This window comes from Dermacentor andersoni, chromosome 1, assembly GCF_023375885.2.
Source record: "Dermacentor andersoni chromosome 1, qqDerAnde1_hic_scaffold, whole genome shotgun sequence".
Classification (NCBI taxonomy): domain Eukaryota; kingdom Metazoa; phylum Arthropoda; class Arachnida; order Ixodida; family Ixodidae; genus Dermacentor; species Dermacentor andersoni.
This window is the reverse complement of record NC_092814.1, coordinates 230083958-230096512: the sequence shown is the minus strand read 5'-3', so window position 1 is coordinate 230096512 and position 12555 is coordinate 230083958. Positions and strand designations below refer to the sequence as shown.

Sequence of the window (12555 nt, the reverse complement as noted above, 5' to 3'; positions counted from 1 at the left end):
TAACTTTCTACGGCAAGTTTCTAAGGCAACACCGCGTTCACTAGAGGCGATTTTGTCCCCTTTTGAAGGAACGAACTCTTGGCTGAGTGGTAGCGTCTCCGTCTCACACTCCGGAGACCCTGGTTCGATTCCCACCAGCCCATCTTGCACGATGTTTTTTTATTTATGAAGCGCCTTCTGGGATTTATCGCTCACGGCCAACGCCACTGACGCCGACACCGACGAACACCGGCTTTTCTGCGACACGAGCTCCTTAACGCTGTCGCGTTAAAATCTCTCCTTCGACGAGCTATGCGGGCACTCATCGCCATCGTGTCTGCATCCTTCCCCGAAGTCTTGCCCAGGTGGAGGGTGTCTCTCTATAAAGACCTCATTATGGTTGTGGTGATTCCTGCATTCGCCATGACTTGTACCTGAGGTCTGCTGTCCGCAAACCACGAGCAAATGTCCGAACATTAGGAAGTAAATGCGCATCATCTACTACAAACATTTACTGCGGCCAAACTATCCACCAATAGGCAGGTAAACTGACCAACTTGGCGATTATGAGCCATCGCTAATGTACAACACATCCTATATGTCACTCCTGCGGTATCTACGTAAAATTGTATTGCATGCTTTAATTTAAGTTTATACTCACATTATTCCTCCTGGCAACTCACGATAAAAGAAGAAAACACTCATCGCGTTGACTGAGAAGGCGATAACACCGTACGTCATATTTATCATTGGCCCAGCCATACCGTACAAGAAATATCAGACATTCTTAAGGATCGTATTCGATAGAGATCTCTTTAGTAGTTTCCATGTGAAGTACATGAAGAAGGAACCCGAGGACAATTTGCAATACGCTGAAATTACTTGGCGGAAAGGCACCAGAAGCACACTATAGATCTTGCTGCAGTTGTAATCGGCACTTTTTGCTAGCTTCATGTAGTGCATCCTGCCTGTGATATCCGATACGTGTGGAATGACATTATGAAGCATGTTTAGAGCGGTAAAGAAGATGAAGACATAAACACGAAATTAACAGTATGGGCGCCGGAACATATTTCATTAATGAATACGATTATAAGTTTATTAGCATCTCTTTATTTATAAAATTTATTTCTAGTTTTCTCTTCTGTTTTTTTGTGCTACCACCCAATTCACCTCTCCCCCATAGTGGTTGGTTGAGCCGTAAACCAAGCAACCACCCCGACCCGACCGACCATCTGGAACTGCATTGGATGAACCTGCTTACATTCGACAGCATCCATGCTCGGGCCATTCGAATCTGTCCTGGTTGGCTACACAGTGCGCCAACGGCAGAAGATAGTAGTTCCTCAGTTATAGTTATGGCTGAGGTAAACTCGGTTACAACCAACATCGCCGTTGAGATCATGCGAGTAAATGTGCGACGTCGTGCCCACTCGCTTTACCATGATCTCGCAGGCATATACCTAAAAGAAGACCACACAGATCATTCTCTGCCACTGTTTCCTCGCACACATTTTTTTTTTGTTACGTTGGGCTTACACCGTGGACTCACACCGACATCGGGCTCTCACCATGTTTGCATAACGTCTTTTCTTCCGTGCTGGCCAACAGAAGATAATCTTTGGTTAACCTCCCTGTCTTTCCGTTGCCTCTCTCTCTCTCTATCTTCAGTAATTGCCTATCAAGTGCACCGACTCCATGAATTCATAAGAAGTCTGCACTACAACAACTGAGGCTCATCTATTTCTATCGAAGGGACAGTAATTACAACCACAGTATCCCGACGGCTGGGCTACTTCCTCCAGCTCAGCCGGCGCTGTGGTGTTGCCACAGCGCCGGCGCTGTGGCAACAGTGTTGCCTTTGGCTTTGTTTAGGTTCTCTTGAAAAAGAAACGCAAAAGACATATACCAGCAGGATAAATGACAGCAAGGTCAACGACAGGTGAATGACGGTAATAGTTTAGGCCTGTTATGACGTCGAAAAGTCTGCATTTGTTCAGAGGGATCAATTTATTCTTGAGTGATATCATTTATTCTGACTAAAAGGTATACCATCCAAATTTCTGTTGCTGATAGTATGTGGCATTGTGACTTCACAATTATGGCGAAGTCGCGGACTTATGTGTCTACTATCTCACTGTGAAGTTTTGGGACGGGGAGCTTCATCGTGCAATCACTATTATTGTCATCGTTCAGTCTTATAGCTACGCTCAAGCCTAACTGAAGATCGAGCACGTATAAGATACAGATAAACTGCGCCCCGTTCCTTTTCTAGGGGCAATGAGCACGGCTGCCCATCTTTGGTTCAATCCCCTTTCTCGGAAAGAAGAAAAAAAGTGCGTAAACAGCACCTACTCAACATGAAAGTGACTTGGAGAGGTGTGTGATCCCTGCACCATGGGCTCAGGGATAAAACAAAACAGTATGGGGAAGGAGCACGCACCGTTTCTTCGGGAAAGCGGAGCTGCCGCGGTAAATAATGATTGATTCCTGCAGCAAGCCCTTGAGCCGCTCATACTCGCTCTCTATTCGAGAAGGGCTCAAACGGTGCGTACAGGTAATAAACGTCGGTGAAACTTTTTCTGCCAAAAGGCGGCGGCCACCCCTGTGGCGGCCGCCGCCGCAAGTCACGACTCGTGACTGATTTGCCAACGTTTAGAGCGGAGACCGCGGTTTGGCCGCGCGTCTCCGAGAAACGATCACGACAGGTATATATACGATGGGAGGACCGCTCCAAGGAAAGTAGAAGAGATGCAGGGGGATTACTCCCCCACCACTTCGCAGACTGCGCCCGATGATCAGTCTTGACCGCCTAGGCGCATATATATCCGCTACCTCCGCTCAGCCATCGCGTAGGCTGCGGGACGGAACGTCTGAAATATTGGCGGCCCCCCAAATGTATAGGCGGAAGGGGAATGGCTGCAGAATGTCTTTCTTTAGGCGGCGACCTAGCTGTACGGCGCAAGAACGACGACACTGCAGGTGTCGACACTGGGCGAAAGCAGTGCCTTAATTAAGGGAACTTGCGAATCCAATAGCAAAACTTAGCCATAAAACCGAACTGAAAATTAAAAGAAAAGCAGTTCAAGCACCCACGCCTCAAGAAATTTACATTATGTCGAGTTTTACGAGACGGCCAACACTCCTCCTTGTTATAATAAACAACAACACTGCTCCTTGTTAAATAAGCACTATTGCAAAGAGTGAACAGAACATTTTAACATACCCGCCGTGGTTGCTCAGTGGCTATGGTGTTGGGCTGCTGAGCACTAGGTCGCGGGATCGAATCCCGGCCACGGCAGCGGCATTCCTATGTGGTGAAAACACCCGTGTACTTAGATTTAGGTGCACGTTAAAGAACCCCAGGTGGTCGAAATTTGCGGAGTCCTTCACTACGGCGTGCCTCATAATCAGAAAGTGGTTTTGGCACGTAAAATCCCGCCTTTTTTTTTTAACATGCAGCACTTGTATGTGAGAATGACCGAAGCGCTGAACTTACCTAAGCGATAACAGTCCTAAGTGCCCTGCACTTGCTCATCTGGTTTTGTTCAAGCTAAACGTCTGTTGAAAATGATATGCCTCCGACACGGCGGCTTAGTAATTCACTTAGGTTTACGCGGAAGTACGTATACTCATCGGTATACGTTCAACCTCTTGCATCTTGCAAGAGGCTGAATCTTGCAAGTATGCGTTCAGTCTCTTGCAGCTTCTTTCTTCCATCTGAGCTTAGGTGCTCGCGGCTATGAAAATAATCAGGAATTTTTTTTTCTTGGTTTGTGTCCGCAATCTTCTTCACGTTTTTTTAAGACAAAGGCTTTCTTCATGCGTGCAACGAGAGCATGACAAGAGCATGACAACGAGAGCTGACGCCCTCGGTCAGTGTAACCGAGGGCGTCAGCCAATTTGCACAATTCCTAATGCTTTTTCAATCAAACGCAAGCATAATTTTTATCCACGGCGTAGTTAGTGCGACAAATACTTATTCAAATGATGTATCAACGCTCGCTTACAGGGAATAGAAGCACCTAAAGCTGCTAGTCGGCTGATGTGCCGCACGTTGAGGACACTGGAATATACGCAACACTGAGTCCAATGTGAAGGTACACGGGCAAGTTTCCAAATAGAAGGCACCATGTTCACTTGTTTCTGGAAATAGGCTTCAGTTTCAGCAGCGCGGGTTGCGTGTCACATACGCACGCGCGCAACACACGCGCACAACACGTCCATTGTAGCATCTTGGTGGCGCTTATATACGATGTGTATAATGCAATGCTGTTATGAAGATTTCGTGCGCTCGCACTGTTAAACAAATGTACACCCTTTGGGGTGTATATTTGCCACACAACAACAATCGTCATCTCTCTTGCTTGCGTTTCCTTTCTTGAAAACGCTGCGCTCGCTACTTTCCTGTCGAGAATGCACTGTAATGCTGATAACGCGCAGGTCGTTCGTGACAAGGAAGTACCGGGCTCGCAGCGTTAAAGAAAGTAAATGCGGGCAAGACAGATGACGATTATCGTTGTGTGGCAAGATACGACCCAAAGCGTGTAAGTTTGCTTAAGAGTGCAGTGTGCCTGCTCTTCTTCTCTTCTTTCATGATTTATTCGTGAGGTTTAATGCATCAATCCTAGCACAGGGGCTATGAGAGACGCCGTAGTGGCGACTTCGGTATTACTGTGGCCTACGGTCTCCGCGCACGACTAAATATTGCACCCGCACGGATCAGAGCCTAGGCATTTTAACATTACATCGTCATTCCTTCTCCCAACAGCGGGCCTTATCTCTTTGGGTATACTCATGGCCAAAATCACCTTTATTATAACTAGTGCAACATCTGTCGGAAAATGGGCATTACAGCTGGCAGAGGAAGAACTCGGAGGGCGTTTAAGGATTCATCCTAATAGGTATAAATTTGATCGTATACTATAATTGAGTGCCTTTGGGAAAGGATGAAGCCATGCCACATAGTCACCCAAGCAGCGTCAAGTTCCTAACGAACTACTAAAATTCCGTAGTACTAAAACTACTACGGAAAACTAGAGAAAAAAAAAACATGGTTCTTGTTTCCCTTCGGCTTTTTCTTCTTTTCTGCAGCCCGGGAATCCTTTCTCTCACGGCCACTGTCATCGGGTATTTAGGTCCTCCTCTTAAAACGACGCGCACTTCCCCGTTCACTGTCTGTCCCGGCGACTGTTTTTCAATAGCGGAGCCCGCAAGTGAAGAGGAAACAAAATAACAGAAAAAAAAGCCAAGATAACAATCAATGCATCGGTCGCAGAGCCATGAAGTTCCAACGCTGCGATCTCTCCGCGGCAGACAGAAGAAAACGCCGGGGCGATCGCGCGCCCGCTCAACCGGCAGCGTCGGGAATCGCTTTCTTCCTTCGTCGACTCTCAGAGACGAAGCATCAGCGCGCTGGAAAATGGGGCCACTGCCGAAAACCAGATCATTTGTCAGCGCTTAATACTGGGGCTCCCTTCTCTCTCCCAGGCCAAGCAGCGGCTCGGGCTCGGCGATCAATCACACGATGCTTTCTTTCGCCGTTGCATATCTCTCTTCGCCCATGCGGCTGCAGTGCGTCTCGCTTTTGCCAGACTGAGCGAGCGAGTGAGCGAGCACGCGCGCACGCTCCATCCTCAGGCGCGCATATGGATAGATGTATCCGTAGCGGCGCGCCTCCATCTATTTACATTCATCTTTTCGACTGTCAGTTCATCTATCTTTGAGTGCGCGCGGCGGTGCGCTGTAAACTGCAGGATTGATCTCGTTCCTCGTGGGGAAACGAGAGTGGGGTTTCTATTTCTCGGGTGGTATACGGCATACGTATACGCACACACGAGCGCATCGCCTTTTTCCCGGCACATATACGGGCCTATAAAGGTGGCGTGGCGTTCGTTTCTGCTTTGGGTTCATCTGTTTCCATATGTTTACTTTTTTTGTATCCCTTATTTTTTTTTATCCAGTCCCGCTCTCTTTTGTGCGCGATGCAACCTCTTGGGAACGAAGGTGCCGTGGAGTCGAGCCCGCCTTCCCTGCGCCGCCTGCTTTGCGCTGGGAATTGCGCACGCAACTTTCAAATTGCGTCGATTCCCGAGAGAAGTGGACAGGTTGAATAGTTAGATTGATGGTTGCGCGTTTCTTGACGAAGAGGGAGATGAATGCGCGGCTCGAGGTGAAAACTCGGGGACCTCGCTGCAGCGTTCAACCACTTACATAAAGACAGAATAAAATGCAAGAGGAGAATAAAAAAAAAAAACGGACCAAACAAACCACGCTGAATGAGCGGATATTTTCATACGCCGGATCGCTGTTTCTTCCCTTTAGTTTGTGTGAGTGAGGCATTCCTCATGCATATCATCAGCGTTTGCTTTGAATCGGACGGCTCATAGGAGGGCTCATTAACGGTACAAAAAGCTGGGAACATAAGATATAAATATTAGTGGCCGAAGACGCAGGCGCACCACGTTGTGCGCTCTCTGAAGTAGAATGTAACTTTCTTTCTTGTCTCAATTTGCTACTGTTTTCAGCAGTTGCCCTCATAAAATCGCCGTCGTCAACTCGGGATTTCAGGCTTGTCCTAAGAAATCGGATCTCCTGCCTGCTAAGGATACGTCTTGTGCTCGCATTTCTTGAGAGCAGTTTATCTGCTGTCTACATCGGAGCGAATGTGTTATACGGAGTGCAAGGCATCATTTTCTTGTGGAACAACGCAGGTTATACGTTTGTAGCAGCAAGCAAGGCCACGTCCTTGTCTATAGATGCAGAGTCCTCGCGTAAACACCGAACATAAGACACTGGGCGTTGACCAGTGGTGACACGACAGGGAAACCTGCGCGAATTTATTTAGGGAAGCATCTGCGATGCTGTGTGCAAACATGCGCACCATCCTTGACGGCTGTCAAGTTTTGTCCCAGCGCTCTCGCTGAAATGCTCTCCGAGTGCGCCGGGCGCGGACTTCGAACGCCCACACAGCGGAATGAAGCGCCGTCATGGAGCGCAGGCTCAATCTCTCCTCGTTCCAGAGAGTTGTCAGAAACGCTGTCGCACGTAATAGGGGGGAAGCCCGCCTTATGGATGCCTGTCGACCTGTCCCGAGGCGGGATCGCGCGAAGCCTTTTCACGAATGACGCGGCCACTGCACGCGAACTTCGGGCCGGCGGCGTGCGCCGTCGCCGCCTCTCAGAGGGGAGACAAAAAAAAAGGGCAAGAAATGAAGGAGCGTGATGAATGTACGGCAGCAGCCCAGCGCGCGCTGCACCTCGAGACCGACATTTCAGCGGACCTTCAAGGCTGAGCGGGCGCCCGCCCTCCGTTCCATCATGGCGAGAAAACCCACTGGTCCTGACGCCTCTGCGCCGCGCTGCATGGGCGATGGAGCGGACCGCTTCCCTTTCGTTTTCTTTCGCTCCAGCTTCTGCTCTTTCTGGCGCGTTTTTCTGCTTCTTGATCCTCTAGCTGAGTTGTCGTACGCGTTGCTTGGAGCGGACACAAAGGAAGCGCGCGAAGCTTTCCATCGTCCTGCTCGCATATATTCATCGTGATTACAGGCTGCCGGCTGCAGAAGCCGGCTTGGACAGCGTGACGTGCAGGGGGCGAGGGCAGAAACGGGAGAGAACGCCTCCCCCCGAAGAAGGGCCCTCCGCAGCCCAAGGAGAAGGCCGGTGAAAGAAAGCAAGTTGGCAGCAGCCAGAGAGATGGAGCAGAAGATGGCGGCAGAAGGTGACTGGGCACCACTCGATCTCCATCGATCAAAGTGACTCGGCGTTTCTGCTAGGTCCGGCTCGCTTTACAGCGGCCCGCCACAATGCTCGCGCCGTCGGGGTGCGCGCTGGCCGAGGCCGGGAGATGGCCGTGCCGCCTAATTGGCATACGGGGCCACTTCATCATGCCGCCGCTCGACTGTTGTGTGCGTGCGTGCGCGAGCGTCCCGCGCATGTCACTGCTGGCTGAGCGAACGGATAGGCATCGGTGCTGAATAATTTATGGCGCTGTCCCGCGGTCATTGTTTCTGGTCGGCAAACACGCGGACCCTGTCTTCTTTCCCATCGACGCACGCGCGGCGCTCACTTGGAAGCAGGTGCCGCCGCTGCGCGATTGCGGTTTTCGCCGCTCCCCGCGACCGCGCTGATGGGGCCCGTCGTTCGCGGCGTCTCTGCGGAAAGATGGGAGGGCCGGCGCTGCGGCCGCCTCTGCTCGCCATCCATTACCCCGCAGTGTTCGCGGTAACGAAGCTCTTGCATGCGTGCTCCTGCAGGGGAGCCTGCAGCCGCTTCCCCCTTTTTGTCCGCTGAGTGAGAAGCCTGCCGAGCTGCACAAGTGCCGCTTGTGGTTCCCTAGTTTCTCGCCTTCTCTCGTTGGAGTGCCCGACTGCAAATGTCTTCATGGATTTTGAAGGCTTTCACTTGAAAAAGAAAGCGAAAATGACACGTGTCCCGCGAAGTTTACAAGGTTCTGCGAAGAAAACATGCTTTCCGGCGTCTAATAGGTTTCGCACTTCTCTGCTTCTTCCCAGCGTAGTTTGGTTGTTCTGCTACACCACAAAGTATGAATGGATCGCTTCGTGGGCAATTCGTGTCCTGTCGTCTGTGAACGATGGAAAGGCTTCTCGAACTTGAAAAAGGGGTACCAGCAAAGCACAAAGGACGCGCACAGAAGGAAAAGGCGCTAGACACGGACTGACTCTGGACTTTCAACAAAAAGGCTTCTCTTTGAACGGAAGACCATCTAAGTGCTGGCTGTTGGTATCTTTACTAATTGATTTGGCATTATTTCCTACGTGCTCGAGAGGAAAGACACTCTTCTTGTGTACTGGACACCAATGCGACAACAGAAGTAAGGTCATTTATTTCAAATTCTTCTATGTTCCAGTGTAAAAGGAAAGCGAAATGAAGAAAGAAAAAACGTTGTCTAGCGCTTAGCATAACGGAATAGAAACGATAGCGTGCAATATGGCCGGTAAGTATGAAATTCCTAAAGGAAGAAACCATACGTCAAGTGCATAATACCTCGGCAGATATGCGTGTATATAATTATCACGGTCAGCTGCTTCAAACATGTATTAACACGTGTTTGACCTTTTTAAACCAACGCTTGCTTACCTCAATGAAGCGTGACCGGCAGCATTACTCTTTTAGATTATCTCATTAATTCCAAGTACTCGCCAACAGATGAATCGCTGTTTGGCTTCCTTCTTCTGGTATGCTCTTGCATCAGGCGACAATTTTCGAAGTCGGTGCAGGTTCACTGAACTTTGGTGATTGTTGATGAGCAGGGTATATTTCCCACGCAGCACTGCCACTAAGAAGAACGTTTTTGAATAGATTCTAAGGCGTCTCCGTGCGAAAGTTATCACTCGCAAACACCTTCACTGATCATGATGTTGTCAAGCGATCGTCAAATTCCAGCGCCCACGGCGAACATCCGTCGATTCGGACTGAGACGCAAGCGAAATTCAGTCAGCAAGTATGGCTTTTAGCGCTGCAAGGAATGAATTGTCGCCGTCAAACAGTCCCGCAGGAACCCTCATTTGCTAATATATATATATATATATATATATATATATATATATATATATATATATGTGTGTGTGTGTGCTATTTTGTCAACCTTTTTCTTTTTTCAAGTGTCTGAACAAACAGAAATGACAGCAGCCGAGCAGAAAGCGGCAAAGCACAGAAGCTGCCACAGCAAGCGTGCTATAGGGCGTTTCACATACCTGAAGTCTCACTCTTCCCTGCGGGGTCGCACCGGCATTGCCGTTAATCATGGCTCGGTGCCAGCACCCCGCGCCCGGCGCGGTTCATGGGGCGCGCGCGGTCTTCCTCTGCACGCCGGCCCTCGCGCCGGCGCCTCGCGACCATTTGCAGCTCCACGCACGCCCAATTACGTATGTGCCGACCGAGGGACTTTACACGTCCCGCCCGTGGACGTAAAAATCGGGCGGCGAGCGATATCGTCTTGTCGCGATCTCGCACGCCGCACCGGCCGTATATGCGTCTCCGCTTTCCTCATGGCGTGCGTTCGCCAGCGCCTCTCCTCGTTCGGATCATTAACGGTTTATTATTAATAAAACAGAGAGCCGGCAGGGGAAGAGATCTCGCGCCGTGTAATTTAAGCTGTCCGTCCCTGACAAGGGGGTGGACTGCCGCGCATCGTCTACACGCCGGGTCCGAGTGCTGGGCACCGTCATTTCGGGAGGCGTGATTTATGGCACAGGTGTCGCGGCCATCTGCCTTTTCTCTTCGCGTCTTCGCTGTCTGGATTTGAGTTGTTGCTTTTTCTACAGCACCACCCTCCCACCCAACGCACGTACATGCACATACCCCCGTAGTTCCATCCGTCTCTTTTGTTCTTTCCTGCCGCAGCGGCGACGGGGCAATCATAGAGAGCTCGGGTTATTACGCCGTGTTCTTTATTGCCGCGCAGGCGCCTGCTCCTCCGCCCGAAGTGCTTCTCAGAACTATGCGCCGAATGTCTCATTTGTCTGTTCGCTTTAACGGAAAACGCCGTCGGCTGCCATTATATGCGGTCGCGGACTGATAGATAGCTGACACTTATGCTCTCGATTTCGGCTTAGCTTTGTCTTATGGCGTTCTGGTATAGGTAGACCCTGCCTTTGAACCCAGCGACGACCGTGGCGCTGTCGATGACGAGGAATGGGCGGTTGCGCCCCCTCTCTCTCTCTTAACCGGTGCTTAGAACACATAGTAAGCACATAGAAAGACACGTTAATGAGCGTTGCGCCTTTACGTTGGTACGGGATCCTTTCCGCCTTACGTAAGGAATCCTGCGCTCGCGTGCTGGGGACAATGCTATACGGAAATGCTAAATGGCATGCGATGTCGACTTACAGCTTACATGCCACTAAGGAGGTAACGGCACGATTAAAGCAGTGTGACACTCTTATGAAATGGCAGCATTCAAATGCCCTTTCCCTTTCCTTGTATCTTTTTTTTTTCTCACGACTGATTGGCGGAGCACTCAACATAACGTACCTTTTCAACCATTGCGCATCGGCAGCCGGAGGCCCGCATTCATAAAAAACTTCTTGACCTAAAAGTGTTTTATGAGGAAAATTGCAGCATATTCTGATGCTGCAGATATTATAAATGAAGGCCGCCGGCCAATTGCAAAGAGCACTTACGAACGAAAAGCTTTGGGAAATCAGCCCCGGGAGCCTGGACTGAGGCGCCAACTTTGCATCTGAATATTTATGGCAGGCAGATCAAAACAGAGAAGGAGCATTAAAGGTTTTCATGATCTCGCCCCTCGTAGTTATCGCGGCATCTACCAATGTATGTCTCGAACTTCTCGTGTAGGACGGGAGGGCACTGTATACCTGTAGAGGGCACTGTATACCTGTAGATCCCAACCCACGTGTAGACACGTGGGCTGGGATTCACGACAAGCTTCTATGTAGTCTACAGAATTGTTCGTATCAGCGCGTATTCCTAGCAGTCAATCATGATGCTGGATATAGAATTAGCGAAAGTGGACGGCCATTGGCTAAGGTCCTTTACGAAGGAGAATCTTGGTGAATTCGGCCCTTGTTCTTTATTTAAAGTATACAAAAGTGTTGAGGCACCGCTGTACGGGGGAGGCTTTGTCCGAATGGGTTCCAAGGAGTGCCGAGAACCGTAATATGCGCTTTCCGCGAATATCTATTCTTCAGGAGAGGAGCCACGATGCGAAGCTTAATTTACACATAACGTTCGCGCACGAGCTGAGGGGATGCTCGGCTGCGCGCAAGTGCGAACAATACGGCTGCCCATCTGGCGCGCAGCTCCAGTTGTGCCCAAAACAAAGGCCTCGTGACCCGTGGCCAACAGCACTTGTTCGCTGGCCGCAAATGGCTCGCTCCAGGTCATGAAGAGCCTTTGAGCTCTGCGGAATTTACTGCGCGTTACAGCACGTGCAAAAGCCGGCGGCGCAGCACGTGAATGAAGGCTTTGTCTGGATCGCCGTGTTCGCAAGGCATTTTTTAGTCTAGTTGAGTACGAATTAGGCGTTGAATGATGTGGTGCCGTGAATATGCAAGTGCCCTATTGTGCGCTTTCCTGAGCACTTACAAGCAAGCCAGCATGTACGTGCGCGCCGGCGCCGTGAGAACGCTCGTGCATTTACGCACTGCTCTCTCTCTCTCTCTCCTTTTTTCGCGGGGGGAGGGGGGGAGCCCTCTATGCAAATTACCCTCATGAACATTAATAAAGCCGCTGGCCCATCGCCTTGCTGAAGTCCAAATTCAACAGTACTTACTGTAAAATTTCGCACATATATTGTCAGACTTTCTTTCTTTCTTTCTTTCTTTCTTTCTTTCTTTCTTTCTTTCTTTCTTTCTATCTTTCTTTCGTTCTTCCTTTCTCTCTTTCTTGCTTTCTTTCTTTCTTTCTTCCTTTCCTTCCTTCTTTCTTTCTTTCTTTCGTTCTTTCTTTTAATTTCTCTTTTATTCTAGGTCCTAAGATTTGCCTCTTGGTATTACATCAGACCATCAAAGCTGTTTTGTGTTTTCGTGTTTTACGGTCACGAAAAAACAGGTCTCTTGAACGTATTAAATTAAAGTACCTCTTCGCCTTCTCC

The 12555-nt window shown here is 49.7% G+C and overlaps 1 long non-coding RNA gene across 2 annotated transcripts in view; it reads right to left on the bottom strand.

Moving 5' to 3' along the window:
* Window positions 1-11418, bottom strand: part of LOC129380995 (uncharacterized) — a 40724-nt gene extending 29306 nt beyond the window's left edge. Inside the window, exon 1 of one of the 2 annotated variants that reach the window (XR_008609227.2) lies at window positions 11123-11418. This is a non-coding gene — a long non-coding RNA (uncharacterized lncRNA). Of the gene's footprint in view, window positions 1-9694; window positions 9976-11122 lie in introns of those variants that run through there. The other variant, XR_008609226.1, reaches the window with a different exon arrangement.
* Window positions 11419-12555: the final 1137 nt, after the last annotated feature.